The following is a 14,505-nucleotide window of genomic DNA, read 5'->3' as shown; positions in this document are numbered from 1 at the left end:
GAGCTTCCAGGGACTAAGTCTAAAGACTATACATGGACTGACCCTGGACTCTGACCTCATAGGTAGCAATGAATATCCTAGTGAGAGCACCAGTGGAAGGGGAAGCACTGGGTCCTGCTAAGACTGAACCCCGAGTGAACTAGATTGTTGTTGGGAGGGCGGCAATGGGGGGAGGATGGGGAGGGGAACACCCATAAAGAAGGGGAGGGGCAGGGATTAGGGGGATGTTTGCCCGGAAACCGGGAAAGGGAATAACACTCGAAATGTGTATAAGAAATACTCAAGTTAATAAAAAGAAAAAAAAGGAATGCTTGGTACAATTACAGAGGATGCAGGTGTGTAGGTTGATTTTATTATGCAGGTGAAGACAGGCAAGAAAAAACAAGGCCTGTCATTGGACAAGAAGGAAGTCAAGTGGGAACTGTTTTTAGAAGCTTCTTTTCTGTGTATAGATACAGGTTTAGTGAATATTTCTAAGGGATGGGTGTGTACAGGACTTTGTGTTGTCTAGATGGGCAAATTATCAATTGGACCAGAGGTTATTATGTGATGTGTTCTTTCATGGGGTGACTTAATTGAGTTCAAGAGAAGGTGTGATGGCAGGAAGCACCAAGCCTGCCACGAAATTGGGATTTGTATGCCTGGTGTGGAAACAACCTGCCTTGCGGACTTGATGGGTAGATAGGTTGCTGCTGGGCTCAGAGAGTAGCCATCAGCAGTGTGAGATGGGAGGGAGTTTAGCAGGTGAGATATTTGCTGACTGAGATGAAAATAACCCACAGATGCCATGTGTGTTTATGCTAGTGGGGAATAAAAGAAACCACTTTTATTTTTTTATCATAACACAGGTTTGGTACCCAGCACTCACTTGGTGACTTCCAACCACCTTAACTCCAGTTTCAGGGACACAATACCCTCTGAAGACACTCTTCCTCAGAGAGCCCGATCACGACCACTTTACAAGGCTTGCTCGAATCTCTTATCTAAGGGGGATCAGCTTAATTCTGCTCTCCCAAGTCTACTTCCTTCTCTATATTCCCAGTGTTATCCAGTCTACTTCTCCCCACATGTCCCTGAACACTCCTCTCTCATCTATCCACACCCATTCCCTCACTTAGAGGATAGTACATGGTATAAACCTGATAAATATTTATTGACTGCAAGAATTTCTGCTATGATAAATGATGTATACTGTCAAAACTTCTAAAATAGTTTTAAAATATGTATTTTCTTCCCACACCTTCTATAAAAAACTTATGGGCAATTTTATTCAATTTTGTGGCATTATTACAGCAAAGTGCAGATTTGATTCTTTGCAAATTTATGACGTCACTGTTTACTGAGGCACCTTGTCTTTTTTGACAAGGTGCCCTGATCTCTATGGTTTTCTCTTCTATGTTTAAGGAACTTTATTTACGGCATTAGCATGAGGGCAACAGAAAAATGACCGATGTGTTCTTTGTCCTCATTGTTGAGTGCTGCAGCCACCAGGCAATGTGTGGTGAACAAATACTTGAATACTCCAAAGTAGCACGTGCAAGTGAGAAGGCGAATTTTTTATATTATTTCACTGTGATGGGTTTACATTTAAATGGCCGTATGGCTAGTGGCTTATATATGGGAGAGAGCAGCTCCATCCTTAAATACTGTATATAAGCTGTTTTGTTACCAAACTGGCCGACAATCTCCTTCTTAGTTATGTGCAAGGAGACAGGGCAAAATCACCTCCTATCTCAAATATGTGAAGGTTTTGCAGAAGAAATAACTGGTTGAGAATAAAATTTTTAGCAGACATAAAGTTTTTAATTAAACTAAGATGGTCAGTACTCTGGAGCAAGCGGGGCAGATTCCCATCACTTTTCCTCTCTTCACTGCCAGCCACAGCAATGACAATAAATAATACCCATGCTCCTCTGCAAGCATGGTCATCATTAGTCTCATGGGCACAGCCCCCAAAGCTGTCATCACCCCATTTCCCAGATGCAGAAACTGAGGTTCCTAAAACACTACTTCCCAACAGTAGACCCAAGACACTAAACGTTTATGTGGTCCCATAAGGGATAGGCCGCATGTGCCATATCACTTCCCTTCCCACACCAAGATCCCAGATATTCTTAAAATGGATGAAAGATCATTTAAGACCATCTCTTGCCAGCACTGCTTCTTGTACACATCAATGCTGTACACACACAAAAGACTAGGTGGATTCAAATCCCAAAGCAAAGCTGACTTCCACGTCATTCATTACATTATTGAGCTTACTAATAAAAGAAAGTGTGAGCAGGGGCATTGGAGACTCTAATCATGCAGCACAAACACTTCCACCCACATGCCACCCTCTCCTTATGGTTCTGTGAAGGGGGCACAGATGATATCCATAGCCTTCATTTCACTCAGCTCTTGCTAAAACTGTGAACATACTAAGTCATCACTGTTGTTCATAGCAACAAGGAATCCAGCCCACCCCATTAGGCTCTCCTCTACCAGTAGGGGAGCCCAGCACTTCATAATTACACATTAATGAAGAGCAGAGTTCGTCCTTGTTTGTATCTTGCATTTCATTTCCACAATAATTTGAAGAGCATGCGGAAAGGGGCTCACGTGAGGAAATGTAAACTGTTCTCTGTTATCACAGCTCTGAAAGATGTGTTCCTTCCAACAATGTAGGTGACAACTTTACCCAAGCCTCACGGTCATGTCCTTGACCTGGTTACTCCCTGAACTAACACATGCATAAGAAATCCTTTTTTTTTTTCTACTCATTTTTTCGGAGCTGGGGTCCGAACCCAGGGCCAAATCCCCAACCCCAAGAAATCCTTTTTAAAAAGCTGACTCCCTGAGTGTTTTCTGAACCTGCACACGTGTTACTGGAGAAATGGCCAGAGGAAATGTACCAATACATATGACCTTTAAGTTGTCCTTCGAGTGTATATATGTTGTTCCCTAGTCTAGACATTCTGACTCTATCCTACACTTTCCTACATGACACTGGCTGCTCTCCATCTTCCTCACCCTCCTTCCCTATCTGTGCCTTCAGCCATTGGCCTATTTCTCAGAGAAAAGAGAAATGGTCAGAAAAGAAGCTTTGCAAACTCCTTCAGGCAAGTGTCCCATGGACACTGTGTCCCCATCTGTGAACAGTTCTGCCTTTATCTGAAGCCAGTTCTTTCTCTTCTGTTAAAATCCCAGCCCATGAGTGCCAGGGTTAGTCTTGTGTTTGTCAGACTTGCTGGTGGGACAAACTATCAGTTAGAAATCACATAAGGGAGGGAAAACTTTTACTTTTGTTTCCTTGCATGTGGTTTCAGTCCAGGTCAGCTGGTTCCTGTGGAGAGGCAGAATATCCTGTGAGGAAGCTAGGGTGGGAGGAAAGCTCCAATTGAGGAACATCCAATTGACAAGGGGGCCAGGAACCAGAGTGTAATCTTGACCTATCTCCCAACTTCCTTTATTTCACTTGGAACCCACAGCCTGTGGAGAGCCACCAACATCCATGGTGAGCTAATCCTCTCTAAGACAACATCCCAGCCACTCAGAGGCATGCTTCACTAATCTCCTAGGTGCTTAATATAATCAGTTCCATAAGCAAGAACAATCCTCACAATTCCCATTTTAAACACTACGTGCTACCTATCTTCTTATACAAACAAACACCTCTGTCAACCCCACTGCCACAGCTAGTACCCCATCTTCTCCTATCGTTTAGAGCAGAACTCCCTGGAAAATCCCTTTCTGTGTCCTTTCCCCCTTCTGCAATTCTCAGTTGACTCACTGTGTAACAAACTGCTTTTGTTCAAATTAGCAGTGACTGCTACATCAGTAAATCCAGTGGCTCTTAGTCCTGATATCTGTTTTCATATTGGCGGCTCCATTGTCTTGTATCTGCTCTCCATTTGGTCTTCAGGAACCCCTGCTTTGCTGAGGAATCCTCAGTCTCCCCATTGTTCTCCCCTGGAGTGAAGCGCCACACAGGCCCTTGTTCTTCATCTCTTCTCTTCTCCCCAAGCCCATGCATTTTCATGGCTCTAGCTACATGCTGGCATGCTGACCTGTGTAATCCAAAGGCATTGTCCCCAGACTCATGGCCAGTTGTTCATTTCCCCTGGGAACTCCAGTGTCTGGTAGATCTCTCAAAACTTAGCTTGTCCCAAACTAGCGAGAGACATTCCTGAAACTTGATCGACCCTGTCTTCTACTTCTGAGTCTATGGCAAGTCCAGCCTCCTGTTTATTAGGTCAAAGTCTTACGTGACTCCGTACTCCTTCTTTCTCTCATGTCCCAGGCAGTGCACCACAGTCCACAGTGTTTGTGATCCAAGTGTGCTGAGCCTCCTTCCACTTTTCACCCTCTCTGCTCTTGCTCAGCCCGGCCAGGTCCTCATTAGCTGGCCTCAGCTGTGGTGGCTTCCTGACTAGTCTCCCTGCTCCTTGTGTTGTTCCATAGTAGTCGATTACAACAGCCAAAATAGCTCCTGTAAAATGTCAGTCAGAGAGTGTTCCTTGTAATGTCATTTGTCTTAGTATAAAAGCTGGAGTCTTGGTTGATGGGGAGATGGGTCAGCAGTTAGGAGCACTTGTGACTCTTCCAGGTGACCCATGTTTGATTCTTAGCACTAAGGTCAGGTGGCTCTCAACTCTCTATAACTCCGATTCCAGGGAATTTGATGCCTCTACCTTCCAGGCACCTGCACTAACATTCATGGATCCACACATAGACATACACATATAACTAGAAATAAAATAAATGTTCAAAAAAGATCCAAGCCCCATTATCTTCCCCTTGCCCCCAAACCTCCCACCCAATCCACAGGATTGCTCTACTCCACTGAGCTCCTTCATGTCTTCTGGACTGAGGGTCTCTAGAAGGCTCTAAAGCATGGTAAGTGCTTAGGCCACATTGATAATCACAGCCCACAGGGCACAGGGCAGGCCTCTCTATGAAGAATTACCAGTGCTAAAAGTTAAGAGTCAGGCAGAGACTTCATATAAACTGAGGCATAGACAAGAACTCCAGGCTAAGTTGGAGCCTGTGGCAGTTGACTCGATGTCTATTCCTGCTTCTGATGTCATAGTGAAAGTATTCAGCTGCTGGAGGAAGCACCTTTGTCACAGAGCTGGCCATGCAACCGACTCCTATTGGAGATACTGGAGAAGGATCTAGCTGCAGGCATTTTTTTCAACAGCTCAGCCCATGTCAGCACACAGGAACAGAATAAAAAGGGGATTAGGCATGCTGTCCTTACTCTAATGAGACCCCAGCCTATGGAATGGTGCTGCTCACACTCATGTGGACCCTCCTATGTCAGCAAATCCTCTGAAAATGACTTCACAGAGCGGTGGATGTAGCAGAAACAAAAGATTGCATGTGTTTTACATGGAGATAAAGTTCTAAGAGCTAATACCCTACTTTTAATCAGCTCTCTAGGATCCCAACTTTCAAACGACATAAATTCAGCAGCAAAATAGAACATTCTGAGGTTGAACTTTCTCCTCTGCAGGAAGAAGAGAGGAACTTAGCAGCTGGTTTGGTCCAAACATGGTGCTTTCCCTGTGCTCTGCTGGAGGCATAAACTCCTTGAACTGAAAATAGCCAAGAAAACAACTATAATTGCTTCCTTGCTTCTACAAAGGATTGAACAAAAATGCTCAGGCCCTCCCGGGTGATCATAAAAAAGTTTTAAAATTTCAAATATTATTAAATAGGTAAGTAAATGGGCAAAGCTTCAATTTCTGCAAAGTTCATTTTTCTAGGATAATAATATTCTCTGGGGGCTGGAGAGATGGTTAAGAGCGCTGGCTGGGTTCCCGTGGGGGAGGGCCCAGGAGCGGCAGGACCCCTGTGCCTGAGACACCGCCGGAACCTGAAGGAACAGACCGGATAAACAGTTCTCTGCACCCAAATCCCTTGGGAGGGAGAGCTAAACCTTCAGAGAGGCAGACACACCTGGGAAACCAGAAGAGACTGCACGCTGCACACATTACTGATTCCAGAGGAAAACACCAAACGCCATCTGGAACCCTGGTGCACTGAAGCTCCCGGAAACGGCAGCGCAGATCTTCCTGGTTGCTGCCGCCACAGAGAGCTCGTGGGCAGCACCCCGAGAGCAAACTTGAGCCTGCTGCAAGTGACCTGCCTGGTGAACTCAAGACACAGGCCCTCAGGAACAGCTGAAGACCTGTAGAGAGGAAAAACTACACGCCCGAAAGCAAAACACTCTGTCCCCATAACAGGCTGAAAGAAAACAGGAAAACAGGTCTACAGCACTCCTGACACACAGGCTTATAGGACAGTCTAGCCACTGTCAGAAATAGCAGAACAAAGCAACACTAGAGATAATCTGATGGCGAGAGGCAAGTGCAGGAACCCAAGCAACAGAAACCAAGACTACATGGCACCATCGGAGCCCAATTCTCCCATCAAAACAAACATGGAATATCCAAACACACCAGAAAAGCAAGATATAGTTTCAAAATCATATTTGATCATGATGCTGGAGGACTTCAAGAAAGACGTGAAGAACTCACTTAGAGAACAAGTAGAAGCCTACAGAGAGAAATCGCAAAAATCCCTGAAAGAATTCCAGGAAATCATAAATAAACAAGTAGAAGCCCATAGAGAGGAGTCACAAAAATCCCTGAAAGAATTCCAGGAAATCATAAATAAACAAGTAGAAGCCCATAGAGAGGAGTCACAAAAATCCCTGAAAGAATTCCAGGAAAACACAATCAAACAGCTGAAGGAATTAAAAATGGAAATAGAAGCAATCAAGAAAGAACACATGGAAACAACCCTGGATATAGAAAACCAAAAGAAGAGACAAGGAGCTGTAGATATGAGCTTCACCAACAGAATACAAGAGATGGAAGAGAGAATCTCAGGAGCAGAAGATTCCATAGAAATCATTGACTCAACTGTCAAAGATAATGTAAAGCTGAAAAAGCTACTGGTCCAAAACGTACAGGAAATCCAGGACTCAATGAGAAGTTCAAACCTAAGGATAATAGGTATAGAAGAGAGTGAAGACTCCCAGCTCAAAGGACCAGTAAATATCTTCAACAAAATCATAGAAGAAAACTTCCCTAACCTAAAAAAAGAGATATCCATAGGCATGCAAGAAGCCTACAGAACTCCAAATAGATTGGACCAGAAAAGAAACACCTCCCGTCATATAATAGTCAAAACACCAAACGCACAAAATAGAGAAAGAATATTAAAAGCAGTAAGGAAAAAAGGTCAAGTAACGTATAAAGGCAGACCTATCAGAATCACACCAGACTGTTCGCCAGAGACTCGTGGCAAAAGCCAGAGATCGTGGACAGATGTCATACAGACCCTAAGAGAACACAAATGCCAGCCCAGGTTACTGTATCCTCCAAAACTCTCAATTAACATAGATGGAGAAACCAAGATATTCCATGACAAAACCAAATTTACACAATATCTTTCCACAAATCCAGCACTACAAAGGATAATAAATGGTAAAGCCCAACATAAGGAAGCAAGCTACACCCTAGAAAAAGCAAGAAACTAATCGTCTTGGCAACAAAACAAAGAGAAGAAAAGCACACAAACATAACCTCACATCCAAATATGAATATAACAGGAAGCAATAATCACTATTCCTTAATATCTCTCAACATCAATGGACTCAAATCCCCAATAAAAAGACATAGATTAACAAACTGGATACAAAATGAGGACCCTGCATTCTGCTGCCTACAGGAAACACACCTCAGAGACAAAGACAGACACTACCTCAGAGTGAAAAGCTGGAAATCAACTTTCCAAGCAAATGGTCAGAAGAAGCAAGCTGGAGTAGCCATTCTAATATCAAATAAAATCAATTTTCAACTAAAAGTCATCAAAAAAGATAAGGAAGGACACTTCATATTCTTCAAAGGAAAAATCCACCAAGATGAACTCTCAATCCTAAATATCTATGCCCCAAATACAAGGGCACCTACATACATAAAAGAAACCTTACTAAAACTCAAAACACACATTGCACCTCACACAATAATAGTGGGAGATTTCAACACCCCACTCTCATCAATGGACAGATCATAGAAACAGAAATTAAACAGAGATGTAGACAGACTAAGAGAAGTCATGAACCAAATGGACTAAACAGATATTTATAGAACATTCTATCCTAAAGCAAAAGGATATACCTTCTTCTCAGCTCCTCATGGTACTTTCTCCAAAACTGACCATATAATTGGTCTAAAAATGGGCCTCAACAGGTACAGAAAGATAGAAATAATCCCATGCGTGCTATCGGACCACCACGGCCTAAAACTGGTGTTCAATAACAATAAGGGAAGAATGCCCACATATACGTGGAAATTGAACAATGCTCTACTCAATGATAACGTGGTCAAGGAAGAAATAAAGAAAGAAATTAAAAACTTTTTAGAATTTAATGAAAATGAAGGTACAACATACCCAAACTTATGGGACACAATGAAAGCTGTGCTAAGAGGAAAACTCATAGCTCTGAGTGCCTGCAGAAAGAAACAGGAAAGAGCATATGTCAGCAGCTTGACAGCACACCTAAAAGCTCTAGAACAAAAAGAAGCAAATACACCCAGGAGGAGTAGAAGTCAGGAAATGATCAAACTCAGAGCTGCAATCAACCAAGTAGAAACAAAAAGGACCATAGAAAGAATCAACAGAACCAAAAGTTGGTTCTTTGAGAAAATCAACAAGATAGATAAACCCTTAGCCAGACTAACGAGAGGAGACAGAGAGTGTGTCCAAATTAACAAAATCAGAAATGAAAAGGGAGACATAATTACAGATTCAGAGGAAATTCAAAAAAATCTTCAGATATTACTATAAAAGCCTATATTCAACAAAACTTGAAAATCTGCAGGAAATGGACAATTTTCTAGACAGATACCAGGTACCGAAGTTAAATCAGGAACAGATAAACCAGTTAAACAACCCGATAACTCCAAAGGAAATAGAAGCAGTCATTAAAGGTCTCCCAACGAAAAAGAGCCCAGGTCCAGATGGGTTTAGTGCAGAATTCTATCAAACCTTCATAGAAGACCTCATACCAATATTATCCAAACTATTCCACAAAATTGAAATAGATGGAACACTACCGAATTCCTTCTATGAAGCCACAATTACTCTTATACCTAAACCACGCAAAGACCGAACAAAGAAAGAGAACTTCAGACCAATTTCCCTTATGAATATCGACGCAAAAATAGTCAACAAAATTCTGGCAAACCGAATCCAAGAGCACATCAAAACAATCATCCACCATGATCAAGTAGGCTTCATCCCAGGCATGCAGGGATGGTTTAATATACGGAAAACCATCAACGTGATCCATTATATAAACAAACTGAAAGAACAAAACCACATGATCATTTCATTAGACGCTGAGAAAGCGTTTGACAAAATTCAACACCCCTTCATGATAAAAGTCCTGGAAAGAATAGGAATTCAAGGTCCATACCTAAACATAGTAAAAGCCATATACAGCAAACCAGTTGCTAACATTAAACTAAATGGAGAGAAACTTGAAGCAATCCCACTAGAATCAGGGACTAGACAAGGCTGCCCACTCTCTCCCTACTTATTCAATATAGTTCTTGAAGTTCTAGCCAGAGGAATCAGACAATAAAAGGAGGTCAAGGGGATACAGATCGGAAAAGAAGAAGTCAAAAATATCACTATTTGCAGATGATATGATAGTACATTTAAGTGATCCCAAAAGTTCCACCAGAGAACTACTAAAGCTGATAAACAACTTCAGCAAAGTGGCTGGGTATAAAATTAACTCAAATAAATCAGCAGCTTCCTCTACACAAAAGAGAAACAAGCCGAGAATGTATTAGGGAAACGACACCCTTCATAATAGACCCAAACAATATAAAGTACCTCGGTGTGACTTTAACCAAGCAAGTAAAAGATTTGTACAATAAGAACTTCAAGACACTGAAGAAAGAAATTGAAGAAGACCTTAGAAGATGGAAAGATCTCCCATGCTCATGGATTGGCAGGATTAATATAGTAAAAATGGCCATTTTACCAAAAGCGATCTACAGATTCAATGCAATCCCCATCAAAATACCAATCCAATTCTTCAAAGAGTTAGACAGAACAATTTGCAAATTCTTCTGGAATAACAAGAAAAACCAGGATAGCTAAGACTATCCTCAACAATAAAAGGACTTCAGGGGGAACCACTATCCCTGAACTCAAGCAATATTACAGAGCAATAGTGATAAAAACTGTAAGGTATTGGTACAGAGACAGACAGATAGACCAATGGAACAGAATTGAAGACCCACACACATATGGGCACTTGATTTTTGACAAAGGAGCCAAAACCATCAAACGGAAAAAAGATAGCATGTTCAGCAAATGGTGCTGGTTCAACTGGAGGTCAACATGTAGACAAATGCAGATCGATCCATGCTTATCACCCTGTACAAAGCTTAAGTCCAAGTGGATCAAAGACCTCCACATCAAACCAGACACACTCAAAGTAATAGAAGAAAAACTAGGGAAGCATCTGGAACACATGGGCACTGGAAAAAATTTCCTGAACAAAACACCAATGGCTTATGCTCTAAGATCAAGAATCGACAAATGGGATCTCATAAAACTGCAAAGCTTCTGTAAGGCAAAGGACACTGTGGTTAGGACAAAACGGCAACCAACAGATTGGGAAAAGATCTTTACCAATCCTACAACAGATAGAGGCCTTATATCCAAAATATACAAAGAACTCAAGAAGTTAGACCGCAGGGAGACAAATAACCATATTAAAAATGGGGTTCAGAGCTAAACAAACAATTCACAGCTGAGGAATGGTGAATGGCTGAGAAACACCTAAAGAAATGTTCAACGCATTTAATCATAAGGGAAATGCAAATCAAAACAATCCTGAGATTTCACCTCATGACAGTGAGAATGGCTAAGATCAAAAACTCAGGTGACAGCAGATGCTGGCGAGGATGTGGAGAAAGAGGAACACTCCTCCATTGTTGGTGGGGTTGCAGACTGGTACAACCATTCTGGAAATCAGTCTGGAGGTTCCTCAGAAAATTGGACATTGAACTGCCTGAGGATCCAGCTATACCGAAGAGATGCCCCAACACTTAACAAAGACACTGCTCCACTATGTTCATCGCAGACTTATTTATAATAGCCAGAACCTGGATAGAACCCAGATGCCCTTCAACAGAGGAATGGATACAGAAAATGTGGTACATCTACACAATGGAATATTACTCAGCTATCAAAAACAATGACTTTATGAAATTCGTGTGCAAATGATTGGAACTGGAAAATATCATCCTGAGTGAGCTAACCCAATCACAGAAAGACGTATATGGTATGCACTCATTGATAAGTGGCTATTAGCCCAAATGCTTGAATTACCCTAGATGCCTTGAACAAATGAAAGTCAAGACGGATGATCAAAATGTGAATGCTTCACTCCTTCTTTAAAAGGGGAACAAGAATAGCCTTGGCAGGGAAGGGAGAGGCAAAGATTAAAACAGACACAGAAGGAACACCCATTCAGAGCCTGCCCCACATGTGTCCCGTACATATACAGCCACCCATATAGACAAGATGGATGAAGCAAAGTAGTGCAGGCCAACAGGAGTCATATGTAGATCTCTCCTGAGAGACACAGCCAGAATACAGCAAATACAGAGGCGAATGCCAGCAGCAAACCACTGAACTGAGAATAGGACCCCCGTTGAAGGAATCAGAGAAAGAACTGGAAGAGCTTGAAGGGGCTCGAGACCCCATATGTACAACAATGTCAAGCAACCAGAGCTTCCAGGGACCAAGCCACTACCTAAAGACTATACATGGACTGACCCTGGACTCTGACCTCATAGGTAGCAATGAATATCCTAGTGAGAGCACCAGTGGAAGGGGAAGCCCTGGGTCCTGCTAAGACTGAACCCCCAGTATACTAGACTGTTGGTGGGAGGGCGGCAATGGGGGTAGGGTGGGGAGGGGAACACCCATAAGGAAGGGGAGTGGTTAGGGGCATGTTTGCCCGGAAACCGGGAAAGGGAATAACACTGAAATGTATATAAGAAATACTCGTTAATAAAAAAAAAAAAAAAAAAAAAAGAGCACTGGCTGCTCTTCCTGAGTTCAACTCTCAGCAAGCACTTGGTGGCTCAGGACTATCTGTCTATGAGGGGATCTTGTGCCCTCTTCTGGCATGCAGGTGTACATGCAGCAGAGCACTCATTAAATAGGCAAACAAATAAAATTTTAAACCATCCGAGGTTATTTTGTTCCTTAAAACCAGAAGACCTTTGCTAACTCCTGAAATTCTGTGTGAGAAAAACACAGGCTCCGTTGCTAAGGACTTTTATAAAGAAACCACTCCCAGGAAGGAAATTTGAGAGTGGCTCTCCCCAGGAGTGAGTGAAGTGGGCAGGAAATACCATAAAATCTATTTAAAAGAGAGTCTATTGTGAGAAGTGCTGATATATTTTTAAACACTTTAATCTGGTACTTAAAATAATTATATAAAATATACAAACACATGCTATACTCTTTTTAAAGCTCTCTCTGTGTGTATGTGTGTGTACATGTTTGTGTATGTGTGTGTACATGTTTGTGCATGTGTATGTACATGTGTGCCTCTGTGTATGTGTGCGTGCATATGCTCAAACATGTGTACCTGTGTATACATGTGCACTTGTTCAAGTGCTCCTGTTTGAGCATATATCGCATATATGCAGGTGCCCACACAGGACAGAAGACGGTACTGGGTTTTCTGGAAATGGAATGGTTTTGAGCCATCTGATTTGTGTGTTAGAACCGAACTCCGGTCCTCTGTAAAATCAGCAAGTACTCTCAACTCCTGAGGCAGTGCCCCACAAACCCTGCTTCCATTTGTAAAGTGTTTTGTTTTGTTTTGTTTTGTTTTGAAAACCTGGTCTTCCAGCACAACATCAGAAATGTTCCAATACTGCTCTTCCCAGAATTCTATTCACCTTCAACCAAGCAGCAAGGCTTAGCACATGGCTCACCCAACCATCGAGCTCAAAGTTGTTTCCTGAGGTCCCCATGCTATAGCAGCTCGGCTCTTTTCACTTGGAATCTGGGCACTGAAGTGTCTTTTCTAGCCCCATCAACAAAGTCATGGACTCAGAACAAGAGAGCGACTGACAAAATTCTTGAGTGACCCTAAGTGCTTGGAGAAATCTGATGGTCAGAGGAAGACAGCAAAGGGAAACATAATGCTGGTTAATGATAAAAGTTCTCCTGCTTTAGAACCCACGGTTTCCAGAAACTTCTCTTCAGCTGAGCCTGTTTCTTCATCCATCACATGATGAAGGTTTAGGTGCTTCAGACATCATGGTGTCACATGGTGCATTTCAATTTAGAAAGCCTCATAAGTCACTTCTAGGAGGTGCAAAAGAAGACAGCAAGGAAGTACAACCCTCCCGCTTCTCACAGAGGCAGAACAGGAAGCCTCTGTCCTTCACTGTGCTACGGGTGTTGGAACCCTGCTTCCAGGTTGGAGATAAACTCAGAGAGACTCCATAATTTATGGTTTTAAGTCTGAAAAGAGATGCAAATGAATTCAAATTAAGTAATTGTATCAATTATTTTAAGTGTTTGTTTGGTTTTCATTATATTTAGGAACCTTCGAAATCCTCTCACTTAAAATGTATCTCAAAAACAAGGCTGCTCAAATGATTTAGTAGGTGAAGGCCAGTGTTGGCCACAGGCATATAACAACTTGGGTTTAATTCCCTAAGATCCACATGGTAGGAGACCAGAGCCAATTCTAACAAGTTGTCTTCTGACCTCCTTCTGCCTATGTGCTCCCATCCCCAACACAAATAACTACATTAAAGTGAAATAAGAAAAAAATACCTCAAAAATAACTTCCCAAAATTAAAAATAACATCACTATATACATTTATGTAAAGTGTAAAATTTTTCATATTGCCTAGATATTATGGTGTCATCCCGGTAGAATAACTATTTTGGATACATATTCATTCACTTTAATCAGTTTCCTTGCTAAACATGTCTCTAAAACTATCTCTGCTTTTTTCAGTGTATTTAATGCGGTTATATTATTTTCATTATATAAAACGTAGAATTTTTCACAAGGGTATATATGGCTAAAAATTTGAAGTTGTTATTTTATGACTCTTCTCTCTAGACCACATTATTTTAATTGAGAAATGATTCTTTCTATAAATGTAGGAGTAGCTGGAAAACTCAGCAATTTTGCTAGCCACACAATATTCTTGTCTAATTTAAATATTTTTAAATTTGTATTTCTCTTCCATTTAAAATTTTAATTTCAAAAACTTTTTTAATTTTTGAAAATTTCATATTGTATTTGCATCATTTCTTCCACTTTCTCTCTTCCTCCAACCCCTCCCATGTCTCCGTTAACACTTCTCTCAAACTCATGACTTCCTCTACAAGTATATATGTACACACACTCATGGGCACACACACATGCACATGAGCACACACACA

The 14,505-nt window shown here is 41.7% G+C and overlaps 1 protein-coding gene and 1 long non-coding RNA gene across 14 annotated transcripts in view; one reads left to right on the top strand and one right to left on the bottom strand.

Moving 5' to 3' along the window:
* The window catches only part of Erich1 (glutamate-rich 1), a gene marked incomplete at its 5' end in the record, with an annotated part of 52,793,804 nt that overhangs the window by 41,731,307 nt on the left and 11,047,992 nt on the right, over positions 1–14,505 (bottom strand).
* Rcn1-ps15 (reticulocalbin 1, pseudogene 15) overlaps positions 1–14,505 on the top strand; it is an 88,867-nt gene that overhangs the window by 45,514 nt on the left and 28,848 nt on the right. For 3 of the 14 annotated variants that reach the window (XR_015639871.1, XR_015639870.1, XR_015639865.1), the window contains exon 2: positions 5,498–5,702. The exons of the other annotated variants lie outside the window; for them this stretch is intronic. This is a non-coding gene — a long non-coding RNA (reticulocalbin 1, pseudogene 15). The remainder of the gene's footprint in view (positions 1–5,497; positions 5,703–14,505) is intronic. 14 annotated transcript variants of the gene reach the window in all.

Source organism: Rattus norvegicus, chromosome 16 (genome assembly GCF_021556685.1).
Source record: "Rattus norvegicus strain SHRSP/BbbUtx chromosome 16, alternate assembly SHRSP_T2T, whole genome shotgun sequence".
Lineage (NCBI taxonomy): Eukaryota > Metazoa > Chordata > Mammalia > Rodentia > Muridae > Rattus > Rattus norvegicus.
Note: the sequence above shows the minus strand (reverse complement) of the source record. Positions and strands in the feature narration are given on the sequence as shown.